We start from the raw sequence: 18,665 nt of genomic DNA on the forward strand, positions 1-18,665 counted from the left end.
AAGTAGTGAGAGTGGGGGTGGACCTACATCCTGGGGAGGACTAATGCCATCAAATAGAGGGAACTGTATCTCTCGAGAGAAAGGGTGGCTCCCAGGGCATTGGGGCAGCTGAGCAATTTAGGACCTGAACACTGTTGCAAGTATGGCTGGATGTGGCTCCTCGGGAAACGGAGGTTGGCTGTTACTGTGGGCACCAAGGGGATGGGAAAATGGATGTTAAATGTGTGTAACCAAGGTAAATGTGGGGTAAGAGAGGAGTTTTGTGAGAGTACACAAGGATGGATATAAAATATGTAATATTACATCATAAACATATAGGGGACGACAGAATAATAATTTAAACCATAATGTAAAACATAGGATAACTAAAAATGTTAGAAAACTGCGTGTCCTAAAGTATGCACCACAATGTAAGCACAGATGTCACCTGGTTTGAAAGGTATTGTCTCAGACTCTGTACATCACTTTAAGTAAATATGTTGTGAATAGGCTGTTAGAGTATTGCTGTGGAAGGGAAAAGGTTTTGTGGTGGATGTGTGGGAGTGCTGTATATTGCATACATGAATTGCTGTGGTCTAGGGCTCTTGTGAAGAGAAGTTCAATAATTAGGGGGAAAAAAAAGGAAAAGTAAAAGATAGGATGTAGAATTTTTCCAAGTCAACACGTATTCTATATCTAACCTTTAAACGCATCGCTATATCCCATTTTGCTAGTAAGAGATTCTGACATGATATTGGGGCTTCAATATTCAGGAAGTTCTGGATCCCAGAGTGGTCCAACAATGGCAACTATACTTTATAGTAAGATTTAACATCAGGTAATGTGAGGCATCCAATTTTATTTTTCTTTCTCAACATGTCTTCTATTTGGGGTCTCTTTCCCTTCCAAATATATTTCATAGGTAGTTTTTGCTGTCAGCTAAAAAATGTTGAGTTGGTTTTTAATGGGATTGCATTAAATCTGTATATCAGTTTGGATAGGATAGATATCTTACTTATATTTAGTCTTCCTATCCTTGTACAGGGACTAATCTTCCATTTATTAAACCTTCTTTGATTCCTTTTAGGAACTTTTGTAGATTTCTGTGTAAAATTCGTCTACATCTTAAGTTAAATTTATTCCTAGTATATATTTTTTTTGTAATTTATTCATGGAAATGACATTTTCTCTTGATTTCCTCCTCAGATTGCTCATTATTTGTATACAAAAAATGCTACTGATTTTTGCACATTGAAACTATAACATGGAAATTTACTGAACTCATTTATAAGTTCTTGAACTTTGTTGTAGATTTGTTAGAGCTTTCTATATATAGGATCATGTCATCTGCAAATAGTGAAATTTTGACTTCTTTCTTTTGAATTTGGATGTCTTTTATATCTGGTTTTTGCCTCAGTACTTGAGCAAGGACTTCTTTTAATTATTTTAATTTTTGTATTAAATTTTCTTTTTTTGAAGATACATAAATCACAAAAAGTATTACATTAAAAAAATAAGAGGCTCCCATATACCCCACTCCACATCCCACCTCATTCCTTCCTCATCAACAACCTATTTCATAAGTATGGCACATTCATTGCATTTGGTGAATACATTTTGGAGTTCTGTTATACTGCATGGATTATAGTTTACATTGTACTTTGCACGAGTCCACTCAGTGACCTATGACAGGATATATAATCTCCAGCATCTGTCCCTGCAATATCATTTAGAGCAAGTCCAAGTTCCAAAAATGCCCCAATATCTCATTGCTTCTTCCCTCTCCCTGCCCTCAGCAATTACCGTGGCCACTTTCTTCCGATCAATGCTTCAGTTTCTTCCATTACTAGTCACAGCAGTCCTATAGTAGAATACAAGTAAGTTCACTCAAATCCATATTTTATTCCTCCATCCTGTGGACCCTAGTTTGGTGATGTCGAAACTGAGAGTGCCTATGACTCCAAGCAGGAGAATCACATCCATCAACCATGTAGAATCTAAGCCCCCTCACGAACAAGTACTTCTAACATAATGTTAAATAAGAGGGGTGATCTTAGAGGAAAGATTTTAGGATTTCACAGTTTTAAATGATGTTAGCTTTGTGTTTTTCATATATATTCTTTATTATGTTCAGAGCTTACTTCTATTCCTACTTTTTCAGTGTTTTTATTGGGAAAGTGTGTTCTATTTTGTTGAATGCTTTTTCTGCATCTTTAGTTATCATGTGATTTTTTTTCTCTTTCAATCTGTTTACTTGGAGTATTACATTGACTGATTTTCTTATGTGAAACAATCCTTGCATACCGGGGATGAAACCCACTTGGCCATGGAGTATAATTCATTTGATGTGCTGTAGAATATGGTTAGCAAGTATTTTTTAAAGAATTTTAGCATCTAGGTTTATTAGAGAGATTTGACTCTAATTTTCCTTTCTTTCAGTGTCTTTGTTTACTTTGATTTTAGGGTAATGTTGTCATTATAGAATGGGTTAGGCAATCTTCCTTCTCCATTTCAATTTTTTTTGGAACAATTTAACAAGATTGGTGTTAGTTTTTCCAGAATTTTTGGCAGAATTCACTTCTAATGGCATCTGGTCTGGGGCCCTTATTTGTTGGGAGATTTATATATATATATATATATATATATATATATATATATATATAAATTTTCAAAGGTACATAAATCATACAAAATATTACATTAAAAATATAAGATGATCCCATATACCTGCACTCACACCTCCCCACTCCTCAGACATCACCAAATTCTTACATCACGGTGGCACATTCATTGATTTTGTTGCGTACACTCTGGAGCTTTGCTACACAACATGGAGTATAGTTTACATTGTAGTTTACACTCTCTCAACCCATTCAATAAGTTATGGCAGAATATAGGATGTCCTGCATCTGTCCCTGCAATATCAGTCAGGACAAATCCAAGTCCTGAAAATGCCCTCAATTCACATATCTTCTTCCCTCTCCCTGCCCTCAGCAACTCAGTTGGGAGATTTTTAATGAATGATTCTATCTCTTCACTTGAGATTGGTTTCTTGAGATCATCAATTTCTTCTTTCATCAATGTAGGCTTCTTTCATGTTTCTAGGAATTTGTCCATTTATTGTAAATTATCCTTCTTGTTGGAATATAGTTTTTCAAAGTATACTCTTATGATAGTCTTTATTTCTGTGGGTCAGTGGTGATATCCCCTTTCTGATTTTTTATTTTGTGTATTTGCATCATCTCTCCTTTTTTCCTTTTTAGTCTAGCTAAGTGTTTGTGAATTTCATTGGTCTTATCAAAGACCCAGCTCTTTGTTTTGCTTTTATTTTCTAGTGTTTCCTTAATTTCTATTTCATTTAGATTTCTCTGATCTTTGTTATTTCTTTCTTTCTTCTTCCTTTGGGCTTAGTTTGTGGTTTTTTTTTTTTTTCAATTTCCTCCAAGTATTCAGTTAAGTCTTCAATTCTAGTTCATTCTTTTTTGATGTAACAATTTATGGCTATGAATTTCCCTCTCTTTTCAGCTGTTGGTTCATCCAATAAGTTTTGATATGTTGTGCTGACATTTTCATTAGTTTCATGGTAGTTACTGATTACTTTTGAGATTTCCTCCTTTACCCACTGTTTGCCTAAGAGTGCATTGATTAACATCTATATCTTGATCCCTAACCTGAGTCTGTGGCCCTTGCAGATTTCAAGCTTCTTTTCCACTGTGGTCAGAGAAATTATTTGTATGTTTTCAATCTTTCTGAATTCATTGAAACTTTCCTGTGGCCTAACATATGGTCTATCTTGGAGACTGACCCTTGTATACACTTGAGAATAATGTATATCCAGCTGTATTTGGGTGTAATGTACTGTATATGTCTACTAGGTCCAGCTCCTCTAACATATTGTTCAAAGTCTTTGTTTCTTTATTGATTCTATTTTGGGATATTCTGTCCAAAGTTGATAGTGGTGCATTACAGTCCCCCACTATAATTGTAGAGGCATCTATTCCTTCACTTAGTTTCTCCAGTGTTTGCCTCACCTATGTGTAGGTGCCCTTGTTAGGGGCATAAATGTTTATGATTGTTCTTTCTTTTTGCAAGATTATCCCTTTCACTAATATGTAGTGTCCATTTTTGTGTCTTACAATGGTTTTGCATTTAAAGTCTATTTTGTCCAATATTAGAATAGCTACACTTGCCCTTTTTTGGTTATTTTTTGCCTGTAAGATTGTTTTCCAGCCATTCACTTCCAATTTCCTTGAATCCCTGGGTCTAAGATGTGTTTTTGTGTACACAGCATATAGATGGATTTTAATTCCTTATCCAGTCTTCCAATCTGTGTCTCTTAGCAGGTGAGTTTAATCCATTGATATTCAGTGTTATTACTTTGAAGCCATATTTTCTTTGGATTTGTGTTTGTCATATGCTACTTGTTTTTTGTGGGTTTTTTTTTTGTCATTTTAATTGATCTTACACTCTTCTCCGACTTTGTCTCTCCTGTTTTTCTTCTTTTCTCTCACACAACTCCCTCTTTTATTTCCTGAAGGGCCCATTTCTTGTTGGCATACTCTCTTAGTTTCTGTTTATCTGTGAATATTTTGAACTATCCATTATTTTTAAGGCTAGCTTTGCTGGATAGAGTATTCTTAGATGAAAATTATTTTCTTTTAGTACCTTCACTTTGTCATACCACTGCCTTATTCCCTCCATGGTTTCAGATGAGAAATCAGCACCTAATCTCATGGAACATACCTTGTATATGATGGTTCTCTTTTCTCCTGCTGCTTTTAGTATTTCCTCTTTGTCTTATGCATGGGATAATTTGACAAGTATATGTCTTGTCATATGCCTTTGAGACTTATGCTGTTTGCGGTGCATTGTACATGCAGCTCCCTCAATAGGTTTGGGATATTTTCAGCCATTATTTCCTCCAACACACCTTCTGTCCCCTTTCCCTCCTCTTCTCCTTCTGAGATGCCTATGATGCGTATGTTTTTGCACTTTGCATTGTCATTCAGGTCTCTAAGTCCCTGCTGGAATTCTTCTACCTTTTTATTGATCAATTCTACTCTCTGTTTGATTTCAGATGTACTCTCTTCCACATCAATAATTCTTTCCTCTGTCTTTTCAAATCAGCTGTTACTTGCTGAGAGTGTATTTTTGATTTCTTGGATTGTGCTCTTAGTCCCCATCATATCTGTTATCTTTTTTTGCATGATTACAATTTCTTCTGTATGCTCTCCAAGGGTATTCTTAATATGCATAATCTCTTCCATCACTTCTTTAATTTGTTCAATTATACGTGTTTTGGGAGCTCTAATTATTTGTTCAATGTTCCACTTCTCTTTCTGGTTTTTAGTTTGTTCATTGAATTGGGCCATGTTTTCCTGATTATTGGTATGGTCTGTAGTTTTTTTGTTGCTGTCTGGTCATCATTTTATCTTTTTGTGTTTATTCAGTTGATTAGCTTCTTCTTGGGGTTTAATTACTTGTTGTTTTTGTGTGCATGTTAAGTCTTCTCTTTGTCGCTTTGTTCTTCTTATTCTCTTTCCTTGTTTTTGGCTAAGTTCCCTTGCAGGAAAATATGGCTAGTGAAAGCCAAAAGGTTAAGAAAGTAAAATATAATAATAGTATTGATAGTGAATATTAGCAGAAAAATGATGTGAGATCCAAGAGGATGTATATTGAATTCATATAAGCTGTGTATAGTTATAACCATAAAAAAGTGAAGTACCTATAATGAGATAGTAAACTGAATATTGTGAGGAATATAGTATGAAATAAAAGGCCAGTGTGGTCAGGAGAGAGAGAAAGAAAAAAGAAAGGACAGTAATATAAAGAGTGAATAAAAGATAGAAAAAAGCTTAGAGTTATTAGAGACAAAAATTCAGAAATATTGGTGTGTAAACAAAGTAAATCATAATATAAAAGAAAAATAAATGATGGAGGATAGAATGATGTAAAGGAAAGGGTATAGCATTGTTAGCCTAAATCAGTATGCACAGAAAAGAGGAAATTGAGGATGAGGAAGCACAGAAAAAAAAGTGTTGCCTGCAGTACCTAATGTAAAAAAAGGAAAATAGAAGAAAAGAAAATTCAAAGGAAAAATAAAATAAAAGCAAGGAAGAAAAAGAGAAAGAAATAAAAGGAAATAAAAAAAGAGCCTGGGGGAGGGGGGAGAATAAAGGTGAAAGAAAAATAAGAATACAGACCAGCAAAAAAAAACAGATAAGACCTCAGACAAGGTCTTTATTTTCACTTGAATAAACTACTTAGGGGTCTGACTTACCCCTTTCTTCTTTCCTCAGTTTCCTCTCTCCCAGGAAAGCAGGAAAGCTGCATGAGGGCTCCTGTATGAAATTCAAATGGGTCCCTCATGAACTGCCTCACTTCAGAAAAAAAAGTCTTAATTTCTTGAAAGAGAGCACCTTCCCGTTGCCAGGAACCCTACATATGGTATTGATGGCCTTTTTTTTTTTTTTTGTCTTTATTTATTTTTGTAATATTACATTAAAAAAACATGAAGTCCCCATAAATCTCCCACCCCCATGACCCCCATCTCCCCACATAGCAACAGTCTCCTCCATCATCATGAGGCATTCATTGCATTTGGCAAATACATCTCTGAGCACCGCTGCACCTCATGGTCAATGATCCACATTATAGCCAACACTCTCCCACGTTCCATCTGGTGGGCCATGGGAGGATCTACAATGTCTGGTAATTGTCCCTGCAGCACCACCCAGGACAACTCCAAGCCCCAAAAATGCCTCCACATCTCATCTCCTCCTCCCATTCCCTGCACCCAGCAGCCATCATGGCCACTTTTTCCACACCAATGCCACATTTTCTCGATTACTAACCACAATAGTTCATGAATAGAATATCAGTAAGTCCACTCTAATCCATATGGTATTCCTCCATCCTGTGGACCTTGGAATGGTTCATGAATAGAATATCAGTAAGTCCACTCTAATCCATATGGTATTCCTCCATCCTGTGGACCTTGGAATGGTTGTGTCCACTCCACATCTCTATCAAGAGGGGGCTTAGATTCCACATGGATGCTGGATACAATCCTCCTAATTTCAGTTGTAATCACTCTTGACTCCATGGTATGGTGGTTGACCTTCTTCAACTCCATGTTAGCTGAGTGGGGTAAGTACAATAAACCAGAGTGTAGGAGCTGAAGTCTGTTGAGGCTCAGGGCCTAGCTATCATATGGTCAGTCCAGAGATTCAGATCCCCTGGTTATATATTAAACCCCAACACCAACTACAGTTCTGGTAAAAGTAACAGGAGATGCTTTTGAAAAAACATCACATCTGAGTCCAGCTCCATTACACAGAAACACAAACTCCAAAGAAGTGCCAACTGGCATGACACTGAACTCCATCTGCTATGACCATAAAACCTATGGGTCTCTGTAGCTCTCAGAAGAACCAATATCTGGATTTGTATCTAATTTATTTGTCTCTGGGACTCTGCTGAGGTGTGCATAAGGCCTAGAGCTGCAGGGTGCCTAAGAGTTACCTCCTGAGATCCTCTGTGTTGCTCAAATGTGTCCAGTCTCAAAGCCAAACTCAGCATGTAAATGCAATGCCTTCCCCCTCAGCATGGGACATGACTCCCGGGGATGAGCCTCCCTTGCGCTGTGGGATTACTACCAAGTACCAGTGGATGATGTAACTAGAAAATGACCTTGAATAAAAGGGTCAACTCGGACCAGCAGAATATCTCAGTCTACATATAATACCAGGAGTTAAAAACGCTTTTTGACCTGAATCAAGGGGGAAATGGAAAGGACAAATGACTTTATATGGCTATGAGTCACCAAAAAAGAGCCGGGAGGTTATCAGAGTGGTTGCCCTCATGCATTCCTTATTTAATCAAATAAATATCTGAATCCAATATAACCTAATATTCCCAGAGGAAAAGGCCAGTCCACAAACATAATCCGATATCTATTTTTGAAATTCATCAATAATGCCAAACTTCTCACTTCACCCTCTGAGTTCCAGAAAGACATTGCAATAATCAAAAAAAAAAAAATTCAGCAACAATATTAAGTAGAAAATCATATCATAATTTAAAGAAATTCAGTTTATCTTGGTTCAATTCCCATCTGCTCTAGAACTCTGAATCTTAAAAGAAAAACATTTATCTGCTTCCAATACACAAATGGATGAATGGTAAACAATTTTATTATCATAAGGAGAAATTGGGAGGGAAACATGAGTAATGGGTATTCCACAGTTCAGTAAACCTACAGGACATAATTCATTAGATGTCAATGTCTCATGGTCATTCCAAAGGTGATGGTTTCTTCTTCTTGGGGCATTATGGGAACCCAACCTTTCCACAGGCTTGCCCAATGGCCAATTTCTTGTTTCTGACCTCATCTAACATCTGGATGGTGACCAAGCTTCTGTTGGCTTTTATAAAGGGCATTTACTTGGGTTAGAAGTTAACTGCTATTGGGCCATAAAGGATAAGTTACTTCCTTCACCAAACTGTACTGCCTTGTGTTGGGCAAGATGGCTGAAAATGTCTCCCAAGAGGTCAGGCTTCTTTGGTTCCTCTCTTCTTAGGGCTCCTTTTATCTCTATGTTCATCTGCTGAGCTATCTCCACAAGGCCAGCTATAGACTATCAAGTAAATATCTCTCTCCTTGGGAGTTCTGCTGTGTATAAGGAGCCACCTTTATTCCTAGTGTTCTTCTCCTGTATGTTCACTCCCCAGGCTCCAGCTTAAAATTCCAACTTCTCTTCTCTGTGATGTGGATTTTCTGTGAGTCCCTGTCTACCAATGGAGTGGGGGTTCAAGATTTTACTAACATGGGCCAATTAAAGACTTATTCCTTATTTTATCAAGTAAAATTCTGAATAAAATATAATCTAATATGACCAGAGGAAAAGATCAGTTTAAAAATTTAATCCAATATCTATTTTTGGAATTCATAGATAATGCCAAACTGCTAAAAGTATTAAGGGAACATTCACATTCTTGTAAATGGGAATAATATAAAGATCATAAGGAAACACAAACCCAGAACAGGAAACAGTCTTAATTCAGGCTCAGAAAAGATGCAGAGGACCTTGCACTTCACTTAATCTTCAGCTTTTATTTATTTATTTATTTATTTATTTATTTATTTATTTATTTATTTATTTACTTTCTTAGTGATTTCCTTGTTTCCTTAAATATTTATTCATATTAAAGAAACTTTAGTTTATATAAATGTTACATAAAAAAATAAAGGTGATTCCCATATGCCCTGCTCCCTCTCTCTCCCAGCCTTTCCCACATTAGCAACATCCTTCATTTGTGTTGTACATTTGTTACAATTCATGAGCACATATTGAAGAGTTGCCAATAACCATAGCTTATAGTTTACATTATGCTTTACACACTGTCCCAGGAAATTCTGCAAGTAATTACAAATTATATAATGGGGGAGGCGGGGCAAGATGGTGGTTGAGTGAGTGCACCTTATAGTCTCTCCTGCAAAGAAGTGTCTGGGCAGCGTTAGAAATTCTTCAGGACCAGGCTGTTTTGGGATTTTGCAGGGCAGGAGGTGTCTGGACATCGATTTGGTGGGAAGGTAACAGAGAAAATTCATATAAAAGATAAAATCGAGGCTCTCTTACACAGAGTTAGAGGCTGCACGTGGGTTGCTCCCCCCTGGGGCGGGTGGAACTGTGGCACCAGCACCGTGGTGGCAATTTCTAGAGGCTCTGTGGTAATGGGGAATTCATAAGAATGGAGCGGGATATTCAGGGGCTTGCAGGGCAGGAGGCCTTCGCAAACCGATTTGGTCAGACAGACGGGAGATTTTTGCGAGGTGGGGAATTTGTGATTTCTGACATGAATAAAAGCGTTTCTGGCTAGAGCCCTGCCCCCAAGGCCAGCTGCCAATTTGCAGAGGCCTTAAATCGCTTGCAATAAAGAGACGTCACCAGGAGGTTGTTTCGGGGGCTTGCAGGGTGGGAGGCGTCTGGAAGCCAATTAGGGGAATCTTTTGCAAGGCATGGGATATTTGGTTTCAGACACTGATATCAGCACTTCCAGCTACAGCCCAGCACCCTAGGCCTGGCTGCAGATCTGCAGCGCCCTTAAATTGGCTGCAATATACAGGCACCACCAACTGGCTCTTTCAGGGGCTTACAGGGCAGGAGGTGTACTGAAGTTGAATTGGTGATAAAGCCACAGAAGAGACCCTAGTGAGAAGGGGAATTGTGGGTTTCTGACACATAGGTCAGAGTTTGCGGATGTGACCTCCCTCATAGGGCTGGCAGCCAGCTGTGGGGATCCCTGAAGGCTGTGTTGCACTGCGGTGCTCCCAGACTTCCTGTTAACTGGATTTGAGGTTGCCAGGTCTATGTCCTCTAATCCCTGGTGGCCCACACCACAGAGACTCACACCTCTTGAGTCTGGAATGTCACAAACTTTCCATCCCCAAATTGACTACGCCCTGAGGTCCATCTGAGGTCCTTGATTGTCCTATCCCTCACCGTTTGCATTTTTTTAATTTTAATTTTTTATTTTTAATTGTCTTGGTTGCTAATATTGCATTATTTCCTAGTCTTTTCTTCCATTGTATCACCTAAGGTCTTTTTTTTTTCATTTATTTAGAGGCTCTTTTGTTGTAGCTGTTGTTGTTTTCTATATCTTCTTTTCTTTTCCTTACTTGTTCCCCTCCCTTTTCTTTACCCACCCCCCTTTTTCTTTCTTTCTTTGTTCTCTCTTTTTTTCTTTTCTCTTGTCCCTCATTTTCTTCTTATTTTATTTTATCTTAATGATACCATAGGTGCTGCAGGGAACACCTCACATTTGCTGGGATTCCTCATGCTCCACTGCCTCATTACTGTGTGAATTGAATTTGGCTACCTACACTATACTCTTTCACCCACATCTTTTATCCTCCATCATCTACTGTCTCTCCTATATTCTCACCTCCATTTCTTTGATGGCCCAATTGTCTAACTCTTAATTTCTAATACCTTTGTTTTGTTTTCTGTCTTTTATCCACTCTTGAAAGTACTGCCTTTCTTTTCTCTTTCCCTCTCTCATGAAAACACTAGTTTTTAATTCATACCATATTCCTCCCATATTCAGTGGACTACCTCTTATAGGTACTCTACTTACAGCTATAACTCTTCACAACTTAAATCAATCTAATATCCATCCTCCCAGATCTCATATTGTTGCTCTGTTAACATTAATTACCAATACTAATTTACACATTTACTTACAAAATTGCCCCTCCATGGCCCTAATACTTTCCTTCAAAGTGAACTCAGCCAGCAATAAGAACTTAGAATAAGAAGAACACAGTGACAAAGAGAAGATATAACTCTTATGCAAAAACAACAGCTAATTAATTCCAAAGACTAGACAAAGAAGATAAGGAACTGATTAAACCCATCAAGATAAAATGATGACCAGACAGCAACAAAAATCTACAAAGCAAACCAGGAGTCAGGAAAACATGGCTGAATCCAATGAACAAACTAAAAACCAGGAAAGGGAACGGAACTTCACACAAGTAATTAAAGATCTCAGAACATATATCTCAGACAAATTTAATGAAGTAAAGGAAGAGGTTAACAATATAAAGACAACAATTGGAGAGGAAATTGTAGACATATGCAAAAAGATAACAGATATGATGGGAATGAACACCACAGTTCAAGAAATCAAAAATACACTCGCAGCAAATAGGAGCAGATTAGAAGAGGCAGAGCAGAGAATTAGTGATGTGGAAGACAGTACATCAGAAATCAAGCAGATAGTAGAATTGGTTGATAAAAAGATAGAAAAAATCCAGCTAGGACTTAGGGACCAGAATGACAATGCAGAATGCACAGACATAGGTATTATAGGCATCCAAGAAGGAAAAGAAAAGGGAAAGGGGTCAGAAGGAGTGTTGTGGGAAATAATGTCTGAAAACTTCCCAAATGTAATGAAAGAGACAGATGTACATATCCAAGAAGGACAACTCACCCCAAACATCATAAACACCAACAGGCCCAACCCAAGACATATACTTGTCAAATTATCCAATGCTCAAGACAAAGAGAAAATTCTAAAAGCAGCAAGAGAAAAAAAAACATTACATACAAGGGAAGCTCCATAAGATTAAGCGCTGATTTCTCATCTGAAACCATGGAGGCAAGAAGGCTGTGGTAAGATAGAGTCAAGGTACTAAAAGAAAAAAATTTCCAACCAAGAATACTCTATCCAGCTAAATTAGTATTCAAAAATGATGGAGTTTCAAAATATTCACAGATAAACAGAAACTGAAAGAGTATGCCAACAAGAAAACTCCCCTTCAAGAAATTCTAAAGGGAGTTCTGCAGGAAGAAAGGAAAAAACAGGACAGACAGAGTTGGAGGAGAGTGTAAGAGCAACAAAAAAGACAAAAAGAGAAGGAAAAAAATCAAACAAAATATGACAAACACAAGTCCAATCAAAATATGGCTAACATAAATAATTCCTTGAAAGTAATAACACTGAATGTCGACAGAATATACTCACCTATCAAAAGATTCAGACTGGGACATTGGATAAAGAAATATGACCCATCTATATGCTGTCTACAAGAGACACATCTTAGACCCAGAGATTCATTGAGGCTGAAAGTGAATGGTTGGAAAACAATCTTACAAGCAAACAATAACCAAAAAAAGGCAGGAGTAGCTATATTAATATCAGACAAAATGGACTTTAAATGTGAAACAATTGTGAGAGACAAAGAATGATACTACATATTACCTCAAGAAGAATGAACAATCATAAATATTTATGCTCCTAACAAGGGTGCTTCTAAATACATGGGGAAAACACTGGAAAAACTAAGTGAAATAATAGATGCATCTACAATTATAGTGGGGGATTTGAATAAACCACTATCAACTCTGCAGACAACATCTCAAAAGAGAATCAAAAAGGAAATGAAATATTTGAACAGTATATTAGAGGAGCTGGATCTAATAGACATGTACAGATCATTACACCCAAACACAGCAGGATATACATTTTTCTCAAGTGCACATGGATCATTCTTCAATATAGAAAATATGCTAGGCCACAAAGAAAGGATTACTGAATTCAGAAAGATCAAAATTATAGAAAATAATATCTCTGACCACAGTGGAGTGAAGCTGGAAATCTGCAAGGACCAGAGACCCAGATTTCACAAAAAGATATGGAAATTAAACAGCACATCCTCAGAAAATAGTGGGTCAAAGAGGAAAACTCAAAAGAAATTAATAACTACCTTGAAACAAATGAAAATGATAACACAACATACCAAAATTTATGGGATGCAGCAAAAGCACTACTGAGAGGAAAATTTATAGCCATAAATTCCTACATCAAAAATGAAGAAAGAGCAAAAATTGAAGAACTAACTACACATTTGGAGGAATTAGGGGGAAAAAAAACAACAAAGTAATCCCACAGGAAGAAGAAAGAAAGAACTAACAAAGATAAGAGCAGAAGTAAATGAAATATAAAATAAGAAAGCACTTCAAAAGATAAACAAAACCAAGAGTTGTTTTTGGAGAAGATCAATAAAATTGACAAACCTTTAGTGAGATTAACAAAGAAAAAAATAGAGAAGATGCAAATATACAAAATAAGAAATGAGAAAGGAGATATCATCAGTGACTTCACAGAAATAAAAACTATCATAAGAGGATATTTTGAAAAACTATATTCCAACAAAAATGACAATTCAGAGGAAATGGACACATTCCTAGAAACACATAAGCAGCCCACATTGAGGAAAGAAGAAATTGATGATCTCAACAAACCAATCACAAGTAAAGAGATAGAAACAGTCATTAAAAGCCTCCCAACGAAAAATTGCCCAGGGCCGGACATCTTCACAGGAGAATTCTACAAAACATTCCAGAAAGAACCAACACCAATCCTGCTGAAATTCTTCCAAAAAATGGAAACAGAAGGAACATTGCCTAACTCATACTATGATGCCAGCATCACCCTAGTACCAAAGCCAAACAAAGACACAACAAGAAAGGAAAAGTACAGACCAATTTCTGTAATGAAACTAGACGCAAAAATACTTAACAAAATACTTGCTAATTGTATTCAACAACACATTAAACGAATTATACGTCACGACCAAGTGGGATTCATTCCAGGTATGCAAGGATGGTTCAACATAAGAAAATCAATCAATGTAATACACCAAATAAACTGATTGAAGAAAAAAAATCACATGATTAAATCTATAGATGTAGAAAAAGCATTTGACAAAATACAGCACCCTTTCTTGAAAAAAAACACTCCAAAAAATCTGAATAAAAGGAAATTTTTTGATCATGATAAAGAGTATATATGAAAAGCCCACAGCCAACATCATTTACAATGGTGAAATCCTAAAATCCTTCCCAGTAAAGTCAGGAACAAGACAAAGATGCCCACTCTCTCCCCTTCTATTTAACATTGTCTTAGAAGTACATGCTTGAGCACTGAGGAAAGAACCAGATATAAAAGGCATTCAAATTGGAAATGAAGAAGTCAAAATTTCATTATTTGCAGATGACATGATCCTGTACGTAGAAAACACTGAGAGGTCTACAACAAAGCTTCTACAACACATAAATGAATTTAGTAAAGTCACAGGTTATAACATCAATGTGCAAAATTCAGTAGCATTTCTGTACACCAATAATGAGCAGAATCAGGCGAAATCAAGAAACAAACACCATTCACAATAGTAAATAAAAAAAATCAAATATTTAAGAATAAATTTAACTAAAGATGTAAAAAACTTATACACCGAAAACTATACAAGACTGTTCAAGGAAATCAAAGAAGACCTAAATAAATGGAAGAATATTCCCTGTTCATGGCTAGGAAGACTAAATATTATTAAGATGTCTATCCTACCAGAACCAATCTACACATTCAATGCAATCCCAATAAAAATCAACACAGCCTTCTTTAAGGAACTAGAAAAACTAACTATGAAATTTATTTGGAAAGGAAAGAGGCCCTGAATAGCCAAAGACATATTGAAAAAGAAAAACGAAATTGGAGGAATCACACTACCTGACTTCAAAACATACTACAAAGCTACAGTAGTGAAAACAGCATGGTATTGGCATAAGGAAAGACACACAGACCAAGGGAATTGAATTGAAAGTTCTGATATAGAACCTCATATATATAGCATATAATATTTGATAAAGCCACCAAACCCTCTCAACTGGGAGAGAATGGCCTATTCAACAAATGGTGCCTAGAGAACTGAATATCCATATGTAGAATAATGAAAGAGGATTACCATCTCACACCTTATACAAAGATCAACTCAAGATGGATCAAAGACCTAAATATGAGAGCCAAGACCATAAAGAACTTGGAAAGCATTGTAGGGAAACATCTACAAGACCTTGTAATAGGAAATGTCTTCATGAACATCACACCAAAAGCACGAGCAACAAAAGAACAAATAGATAAATGGGACTTCCTCAAAATTAAAGCCTTCTGCACCTCAAAGGAATTTGTCAAGGCAGTAAAAAAGGCGCCTACATAATGGGAGAAAATATTTGGCAACCATATATCTGATAAGAGAATTATAACTTGCATATATAAAGAAATCCTGTATCTTGAAAATAAAAAGATAAACAACGCATTTAAAAATGGGAAAAAGATTTAAACAGACACTTCTCCAAAGAAGAAATACAAATGGCTAAAAAGCACATGAAAAAATGCTCCAAATATTTAGGAATCAGGAAAATGCAAATCCAAACTACAATGAGATACCATCTTACTCCCATAAGATTGGCAGCTATGCAAAAAGCAGAAAACAAATGCTGGAGAGGATGTGAAGAAATGGGAACACTCATCCACTGCTAGTGGGAATGCAGAAGGATCCAACCATTCCAGAGGATAGTTTGGTGGTTTCTCAAAAAAACTACCCATAGATTTGCCATATGACACAACAATTCCCCTGCTGGGTATATACCCAGAAGAACTGAAAACAAGGACAGAAACCGATACATGCACACCAATGTTCATAGCAGCATTGTTCACTATCGCAAAGTTGGAATCAACCCAAATGCCCATCAACAGATGAGTGGATCAATAAAATGTGGTATATACATACAATCGAATACTACTCGGCTTTAAGAACAAATATAGTACAAACACACGTGATCACATGGATGAATCTTGAGAAGCTTATGTTGAGTGAAGCAACCCAGGAATTGAAGGACAAATGCTACATGACCTCAATGATATGAAATAAGCAAGCTGCCTCAGAGAGCTAGAGACTGGAAGATAGACTTACAGGAAATCGGGGGGTAGAGGAAGGATGTAAGCTGACATCTACGTGGGTGAAATCTATGATAAGCTGGAGGTAAGTATGTGTACAAGAAGGTATAAAATGGGGATATAGTGTTACCTTTAGGTGGGGCTTTGGGGGTTTGAGGGGGCTAGGGTTTCGCAGATGGGTAATATTGCCCAAGAAATTGGGGCGAGTTTGGGGCAACATATGATCATAGGAGATTGTCAGTTGTTGGTTGAGAGTATAATGCTGAGAAAAACTTTTCAAAATATAATTAGGAAAGTTACCTGTTTAAGAAACTCAAAAGGGATAATCTGATGCAGGACAGATTCCTAGGGAATATCTGAATGCTCATTTTGCCAGAGTGGGTTATACCATTGGGTAGAGACCCATAAAATGAGAGTGAAAGTAGACTCACATCCTGGGAAGGACTAATGCCATCAAATAGAGGAAACTGTATCTCTCAAGAGAAATGGTGGCTCCCAGGGCATTAGGGCAGTTGAGCAAGTTACACCATCAACACAGTTGCAAGTATTTCTGAACATGGCTCCTCAAGAAATGAAGATTGACTGTCACTGTGGGGCCCAAGGGGAGGGGGAAATTGATATTGAATAGATGGAACCAAAGTAACTGTGAGGGCAAAAGAAGTGTTTCACAAGAGTTCACAAGGATGGATATAAAACATGTAATATTACACCAAAAATATATAGGGGATGACAGACTAATAATGTAAACCATAATGTAAAACATAGGATAACTAAAAAATTTAGAAAACTGTATAGCCTAAAGTATAAACCACAATGTAAACACAAATATTACCTTGTTTAAAAGCTATTGTCTCAATATCTGTACATCAGTTTCAGTAAATAAGATATGAATAAGTTAAAAGATTATCACTGTGGAAGGGAAAAGGTTTTATAATGAATATGTGGGAGTACTGTATATTGTATATATGAATTACTGTGATCTAAGGCTCTTGTGAAGAGAAGCTCAATAATTAGGAAAAAAGGAAAGAAAAAGATAGGATGTAGAATTTTTCCAGATCAATATGTATTCTATATCTAACCTTTAAATTCATCGCTATATTCCATTTTACTAGTAAGGGAACCTGACATTATATTGGGCTTCACTTTTCAGGAAGTTTGGGATCACAGAGTGGTTCAACAATGGCAGCAGAGGAATACTGGTATGGGATGTTATTGACAGGTGACATATGGTTGACAGTGAGTTATACAGGGCATGTGTCCAGGGTGCATGGTAATGTTTGGATATACTCATAGTGGAAACAATTAAAAACAACAGCTGGGGGGGTACTGAATTCCTGGCTGGGGGGGATTCTGTTGTGGTCCCTAGGGGAGCAGCGGCAGTCCCCCAGGTGCAACGGTAAAGACCAGGAAGGAATGAGGGTCCAACAGTGAACCCCTGATACTAATAACTATGCTTGTGAGCCTATACACCTGAAATAAGAACAAGGCCTAGAGCAGCAATGTGCCTAAGAGTTTCCTCCTGACAGCCTCCGTGTTACTCAAATGTGGCCAGTTTCCAAGCCAAACTCAGCATGTAAATGCAATGCCTTCCCCCCAGCGTGGGACATGACACCCGCGGATGAACCTCCCTGGCACTGAGTGATCACTACCAAGTACCAGCTGATGATGTAACTAGAAAATGACCTTGAATTACAGGTTCAACGCAGACCAGCAGAATATCCCTGTCTAAATATAGTAACAAGAGTTAAAAATGCTGTTTGACCTAAAGTAAGGGGAAAAATGGAAAAGACAAATGAGTTCATGTGGCTATGAGTCTCTAAAAAAGGGTCTGGATGTTGTCAATAGGATTGCCCTTATGCACACCTGAGCACAGACTCAGAGACAGACAAAGGAGATACAACCACAGGTACTGGTCCTTTTTTTTTTTAATTGATTTTGTAAAAATATTACATTAAAAAAAATGTATGAGGTCCCATTCATCCCACCACCCCCACCCCACCACTCCCCCCCCCCAGCAACATTCACTCCCATCATCATGACACATCCATTGCAATTGTTAAGTACATCTCTGGGAATCACTGCACCTCATGGTCAATGGTCCACATCATGGCCCACACTCTCCCCCATTCCATCCAGTGGGCCCTGGGAGGATTTACAATGTCTGGTGATTGCCCCTTAAGCACCATCCAGGGCAACTCCAAGTCCCAAAGGCGCCTCCACATCTTATCTCTTCCTGCCAATCCCCAAACCATCAGCCACCATGTCCACTTTTCCCACTCCAATGCCACCTTTTCTCTGTGGACCTTGGATTGGTTGTGTCCGTTGCACCTCTATGTCAAGAGGAGGCTCAGATTCCACATGGATACTGGATGCAATCCTCCTGC

The 18,665-nt window shown here is 37.4% G+C and overlaps 1 pseudogene; it reads left to right on the top strand.

Annotated features, from left to right (window-relative positions):
• Positions 1-11,461: 11,461 nt before the first annotated feature.
• LOC101430691 (elongation factor 1-alpha 1 pseudogene) overlaps positions 11,462-18,665 on the top strand; it is a 30,624-nt pseudogene continuing 23,420 nt past the window's right edge.

This window comes from Dasypus novemcinctus, chromosome X (assembly GCF_030445035.2).
Source record: "Dasypus novemcinctus isolate mDasNov1 chromosome X, mDasNov1.1.hap2, whole genome shotgun sequence".
Classification (NCBI taxonomy): Eukaryota; Metazoa; Chordata; class Mammalia; order Cingulata; family Dasypodidae; genus Dasypus; species Dasypus novemcinctus.